Raw genomic sequence first — 7481 nt, 5'->3', positions numbered from 1 at the left:
CCAGAACCTCAAAACGTGACAGTCCTGAGTTAATGAGTTTGGAGTGAGGTCAGGCTAAAAGAAGCAAACGTGAAAACAAAATCATAAAATTGCGCAGTGACAGGTTTATGCTTATATGGGAAGACAACAAGGTATGATTAGATGGAGGAACTGGTGTAGAACGTTGACCTTTGCACAAATACAACAACAAAACAGTGATGATAAATACTCACAGTGTTTACAAGCTGTTTATTTGTGAGTTAATTAGTACTGATATTTTCAACACACCTGAAAATACCAGTTTTAATCACTTCATTTAAGTATAACCTCCAAATTGAATTGGTAACACTTAGGTAAAGATCACAGTTTGTGTTTATATACCCCAGCTCCCAAACTTACATGTGCACATTGAGCACTCAAGCCCTTAAAATGTGACATCAAAGAGTCCTGAGGTAATGAGTTGGGAGTGAGGCTAGGCTCAAAACTGCAAAATTCTGATAATAAAATAATAAAAAGGCACAATAACAGGAAGAAAATAAGGTTGTATTCAAGACTTTATCTCTTGGAATGATCTCTTGTTTAAAGCAATTCGTTTTTAGCTACACTAAAAGTGTTTTGCCAGTAAGTGTACTAGTTCCTTATTGATCTGGGTTCAACTTGTACAGTTAGACAGATACACAAAAGATTTAACAACAAGTCTATTGATATGTTAGTGATTAACAGACTAAACTACATAAAAGGAGCATCAACCATGTTAATCAGAGGTTTGAAGATTGTGTGATGCTGATTCAGCTTAGACGATGAGCGCTTTATGGTTTATTTTTCTGTTCTGTGGCTTGAGTCTGTCACAGAGTGATAGTGAAAATGCTACTGGAACACAGCTGTGCCATCCTGACATATATAATTTCCTGAAAGAATTTGGAGTCATGACAGAAAAAGTTAGATCTATGGAAGCCAGACTTAAGGACAGTGAGACCAGGCTTAAGGAAACTACATCCAGGCTGGAGTACAGTGAAACTAGGCTGAAGGAGAGTGAGACCAGGCTGAATGACACTGTAACCAGGCTGAAAGACAGCGAAAAACAGATTTTGATGCTGCAATACAAAGGTAAAATTGTGGACAAATAATCAATGTCAATGAAACATTACTCATCCAAGATAAATGTCAAAAGACAGAATGCTGTCTCTTGTCAAAGAAGTCATAATTATGTCTGCAAGAGGTAAAACATATTCTCATATTTTGGTTTGGGGTACTGAAACTAGAACTAATGATGTTGTTCTTAATTCTCCAGAAAGAACAAAGGTAATATTCAGTGCAGCAGGAGGAAGAGGAGATATATCAATTGGACCCTTCAACACAGAAACTACATTAGCCTTCAAAAGAGTGATTGCAAACATTGGAGATGCGTATAATAAATACACAGGTACGACTCACAATATTGTTTGTGTTAACTGCAGGGCGATCGTGGCTCAAGAGTTGGCAGTTTGTCTTGTAATCGGAAGGTTGCCGGTTCGAGCCCCAGCTCGGACAGTCTCGGTCGTTGTGTCCTTGGGCAAGACACTTCACCTATTCCCTACTGGCGATGGCCACAGGGGCCGATGGCACAATATGGCAGCCTCGCTTCTGTCAGTCTGCCCCAGGGCAGCTGTGGCTACAACTGTAGCTTGCCTCCACTAGTGTGTGAATGTGAGTGTGGAATTGTACAGCGCTTTGAGGGTCTCGAAAAGCGCTATATAAATGCAATCCATTATTATTATAACTAAGTATTATTTCACATATGCATATACTTTTCAATTTAACTGAAAAGTTAAATGACAAGTACTGTTGTATGCTGACTTAATTACTTGTAATAAATATAATTATATAGTATTGAAGTATATTGTTGATTTGCGATGTTGACTTTCTACTTTTAATTTACAAACTGTGACCAGAATTCTTCTTTTTCCTCAGGAGTCTTTATAGCACCTGTCGCAGGAATTTACTACTTTTCCATTTTTTATCATTCTGGAAGAAACGGAGCACTGAAACTGTACATGAACAATCATTTGATTGCCATGACCCATCATGACCAGCCAGAAAAACATGGATCTAAAAATGGAGGAAATGCAGTATTCCTGCAGATGCAGACAGGAGATCTAGTGTATGTGTGCTTGGGTCAAAACTCACAAGTTTGGGGATCAAACTATCATACGACTTTCAGTGGGTATTTAGTTACTCCAATATGAGAAACTGAATGAAGCTAATTATTACTGGCTCATAAGCCCAGGGAAAGCAAATGGAACGATGCTTCTCTCCCCTTCTTCAGTGAGGAGAGAGCTCATTGTATCTGCCTTTTAGTTTCTTTCTTTTACCTTTAATTTAACTTTTCTTCTGCTTTAGTCTTCTGTCTGTTATTGATAGACAGAAAATAAATAAATAAATAAATAAATATGAGGTTGAGTTAAAGAACAGCAAAAAGTAAGACTGAGACTGTGCAAAAGAGTAGTGTAAATTGCATTAATAAAAACAGTATGCAGACTGTAAATCTACAAAAAGCTGCAAGTAAACAGAAGTATGTGTGTGAAATCTTACGCCTGACCTACATTTTCTTATATTAAATAAAGCACAAGTGTCATACAGGGTAATCATTTTCTAATATCATAGCAGGAGTTGTATTATTTCCTCATTTTTTCATTCATTCCTCAATTTTAGGGAGCAACTTTGAATATATTTGTAAGATGATGATTACAATTTTTTAAAAATTTGATTGAGGATGGTCATAGTGCTACTGCAACACAGTCATGCTTTCCTGATATCACACCATCTGCTTGTTTATACAGGGTTATCAAGCATATAAGGATCGTTCAACACAACTCTGTAATATTAGAGTCAAGATGACAAGTGTCATTTTGTAACAATAGTAACACATTTCTCGCTTGTCTTAATCCTTTTTATCACTTATATAATGCATTTTAAAATGTTCCTTAATGTTAACCTAACCCAAATAAACATGTCTAAACTACAAATACATGTGTTATTTCCACACTGTTCTTTCCCTGTAATTACTTACTCTTTATTACGCATACTTTGACACAAACAGATAATAAAGGTTTAAGAAATGCTATTGATTAACAGCTGATTATAAAACAACAAAAGAGAAGCTGAAATATGAATAACTATAAACACATTTCCAGCCAGGAACGTCAATAAAGAAGCACATGAGGTAATAAACTGAAACCATTTACTGAATGATACTGCTGATAGACTATTTGATGTTTCAGTCATTACTTTCAATGAAACATGATGAACAGCGTTTAATTTTCTAAGTGTCTTTACAGCATGCACTAAAATTCTTTATTATTTTATCTTCGTCTGTCATGCTGCCAGTGTTTGCTTACAATACAGTGCATTGACAATTGGAATATTAATACACTGAGTATGAAACAGCATGCATGTATGCAAAATATGTGAAACTGAAGCATTTCAGAAATACGATTTTTGTATGTCTCTGAAAAAAACAATAACAATTTATTGGTCAACATTTAATACACACCTGATGGACATTTGTTTTGTAATTTTGGCTGAAAATATAACAAAATTAAAATAATATCATCTTTCAGCAACCATTCAAATTCCCCCTCTAATCCAAATGGTTAAGCACTAAGGCAGTGTGAAGAGCACCTGGTGATATCAGACAAAGCTGGTTGTTTCTCCTCATCTTCAGACAGGAGTACCGTGTTAGTAGTACTGTGATAATTATATGCATTTATACTTATTTGTACACAAATAATGCCCAAAGAACAACTTGTAGTAAAATGCTTGTGCCCAAGCTGCGGACAGGCTGCAGACGTAGCCGTGCCATTTCAGGGGGTCTAGCAGGACCCTTACTGGATACTGGGTGGGAATCACACATACAGTGGGGCAAAAAAGTATTTAGTCAGCCACCGATTGTGCAAGTTCCCCCACTTAAAATGATGACAGAGGTCAGTAATTTGCACCAGAGGTACACTTCAACTGTGAGAGACAGAATGTGAAAAAAAAATCCATGAATCCACATGGTAGGATTTGTAAAGGATTTATTCGTAAATCAGGGTGGAAAATAAGTATTTGGTCACCTCAAACAAGGAAAATCTCTGGCTCTCACAGACCTGTAACGTCTTCTGTAAGAAGCTTTTCTGTCCCCCACTCGTTACCTGTATGAATGGCACCTGTTTGAACTCATCATCTGTATAAAAGACACCTGTCCACAGCCTCAAACAGTCAGACTCCAAACTCCGCCATGGCCAAGACCAAAGAGCTTTCGAAGGACACCAGGAAAAGTATTGTAGACCTGCACCAGACTGGGAAGAGTGAATCTACAATAGGCAAGCAGCTTGGTGTGAAAAAATCAACTGTGGGAGCAATCATCAGAAAATGGAAGACATACAAGACCACTGATAATCTCCCTCGATCTGGGGCTCCACGCAAGATCTCATCCCGGGGGGTCAAAATGATCATGAGAATGGTGAGCAAAGATCCCAGAACCACACGGGGGGACCTGGTGAATGACCTGCAGAGAGCTGGGACCAAAGTAACAAAGGTCACCATCAGTAACACACTACAACGGCAGGGAATCAAATCCCGCAGTGCCAGACGTGTTCCGCTGCTGAAGCCAGTGCATGTCCAGGCCCGTCTGAAGTTTGCCAGAGAGCACATGGATGATACAGCAGAGGATTGGGAGAATGTCATGTGGTCAGATGAAACCAAAGTAGAACTTTTTGGTATAAACTCAACTCGTCGTGTTTGGAGGAAGAAGAATACTGAGTTGCATCCCAAGAACACCATACCTACTGTGAAGCATGGGGGTGGAAACATCATGCTATGGGGCTGTTTTTCTGCCAAGGGGACAGGACGACTGATCCGTGTTAAGGACAGAATGAATGGGGCCATGTATCGTGAGATTTTGAGCCAAAACCTCCTTCCATCAGTGAGAACTTTGAAGATGAAACGAGGCTGGGTCTTCCAACATGACAATGATCCAAAACACACCGCCCGGGCAACAAAGGAGTGGCTCCGTAAGAAGCATTTGAAAGTCCTGGAGTGGCCTAGCCAGTCTCCAGACCTCAACCCCATAGAAAATCTGTGGCGGGAGTTGAAAGTCCGTGTTGCTCGGCGACAGCCCCAAAACATCACTGCTCTCGAGAAGATCTGCATGGAGGAATGGGCCAAAATACCAGCTACTGTGTGTGCAAACCTGGTAAAGACCTATAGTAAACATTTGACCTCTGTTATTGCTAACAAAGGTTATGTTACAAAGTATTGAGTTGTATTTTTGTTATTGACCAAATACTTATTTTCCACCCTGATTTACGAATAAATTCTTTACAAATCCTACCATGTGGATTCATGGATTTTTTTTTCACATTCTGTCTCTCACAGTTGAAGTGTACCTCTGGTGCAAATTACTGACCTCTGTCATCATTTTAGGTGGGGGAACTTGCACAATCGGTGGCTGACTAAATACTTTTTTGCCCCACTGTATATAGATATAGATGTATTCAATATATACTAGAGTTTGAGCTTAGACAATGGCAACTACACTGAGACTGTTTCCTAGTAAATGTATTACTATTTCCTCAATACTCTTCTGTTGAGTTTAACTAGTACAGACTGATAACAGCTGGACAAAATATTTAAAAAAAAGTTTATTAGTCTGTTCATAGTTAACATGTGAATGTTAACTATGAACATAAAAGCATTATAGCATAAAAGCAGGTAGATCAATCACATTAATCAGATCTCTGCAGGGTGTGTGACACTGAATCAACTTGAAAGATGGATTTCGACATTTTATGCTATGTTGTGCTGTTCTGTGGCTGGAGTTTAGCTCACAGTCATGCAATCCTGACATGTGCAAATTCCTGGTAGACTTTGGAGCCATAATGGAAAAAGTGAACTGTATGGAAGCTAAGCTGAAGGAAAGTGAAGCCAGGCTGAAGGACACTGAAATGAGCCTAAAGGAGACCGTAACCCAGCTGAAACAAGACAGTGAGACAAAGCTGAACCACACTGCAAACAGGCTGAAGGAGAGTGAAAACCAGATTTTGGAACTGCAACACAAAGGTACGTCAAGAGCAATTTTATTGATTAATCTAAACACTTTTTTCATAATTGTTTTTGGTTGAATCCTCAGTTTGACTGAACCTTATGTAATCATCAAGGAATAATGTGAAAAGACAGAAGCTGCATGTAAATTTGTTTACTGTAAGAGAGTATAAAGGTACAATTTTGAACTGCATCTCCAGCAGTGGACAGGGGAAAGGACTGGACTGACAATGAATGAAAAAGCAGTCAATGCCCAAAGAAAATCCCTGAAAGATCTTTACAAAACCTGGAAAACTACTGCCCAAGTAATACGATTTGAAAGTCTAGCTCTTTAGAAGTAAGATGCAAAGAAATGAGCTTAGTCTCAAGGCTTTTAGTTTTGTTTATTTACAGCAGTTATTCTGTGTCCCCCTCTACACTTGCATTGCTTTCTCAAAATACTCTCCTGAGGTCCAAAGCTGCAAGTTTAAACCACTTTAAAGAATCTCAAACTTTCTCCAGCACAGTTAAGTTCTGATGATCAGAAAAAGATTTTTTTTCTTTGTCTGTTTCAGATTTATCATTGTGCTTACTTACCCAGTACTATACAAAGGTACTTCAAAATGAACCAATGAAATTAAGTTGGATTTTATGCATATACACAGGATGCTGTCTTTGCAGCTGTCAGTACATTTTTTGTACTTCTACCTTGCCAATAAACAATAAAATTTTATTTTAAAAATTTGATCTGATTTTTAAGATCGAGTGAGATGAAATTGACTGCTCTGTGTCTTGACCAGTCATGCCTTTCTGATGTGTCACGTCATAAGAGAGCTGGTTGTCATGAGAAACTGAACTGTGCAACTGAAATCTTTTGAAAATGGTTTCAAGAAAAGTTGTTTTTTGAGAAAGACCAGATATAATCAATGTAATATTAGGACTGGGAGATTGAACAGGTGGACACTTTAGGTTCTTTAACCTCCTAAGACCTGAACTCTTCCATGGCATACATTTTTAATTTCTCTTTGATATTTGGGCATATGTGATCATGAATGTAAAAACAAAGAATTACCAGATTTTTTTTTACCTTATTTTTGTTTTTAAGAAAAATAAGCGCCATATGAGGATATTCGTTTAAAAGTTTGATAGCACAGTAGCAGTATAATGTCCTCTTAAGAGGATATCAGGCCCTTGTAGAGCAAAATTGAGTATTTTGGTCTAAATAACCCAAAAATGTGATGTCCACATATGTGGACGCCAGGTCCTAGCAGGTTAAAACAGACACACAGTTACTATATAGAAGAATGAGATATTAGTCTCTACCAAGAATTCACAGGTAGGACTGATTAGAAGGTATCAGTGAATGGACTAGTTAGGTTTAATGAAATTACAAGTGTGTTGAAGGATATTATTGATATTGTATTTTAACTATTGCAACTTTTAATAACAATGACCAACAG

General features: G+C 37.9%; 1 pseudogene; it reads left to right on the top strand.

Moving 5' to 3' along the window:
• Positions 1 to 779: 779 nt before the first annotated feature.
• The window catches only part of LOC102194296 (complement C1q-like protein 3), an 8234-nt pseudogene continuing 1532 nt past the window's right edge, over positions 780 to 7481 (top strand).

This window comes from Pundamilia nyererei, unplaced genomic scaffold, assembly GCF_000239375.1.
Source record: "Pundamilia nyererei isolate P.nyererei 1_Seehausen unplaced genomic scaffold, PunNye1.0 scaffold00230, whole genome shotgun sequence".
Taxonomy (NCBI): Eukaryota; Metazoa; Chordata; class Actinopteri; order Cichliformes; family Cichlidae; genus Pundamilia; species Pundamilia nyererei.
The sequence above is the reverse complement of the archived record's forward strand: the minus strand, read 5'-3'. Positions and strand labels throughout refer to the sequence as shown.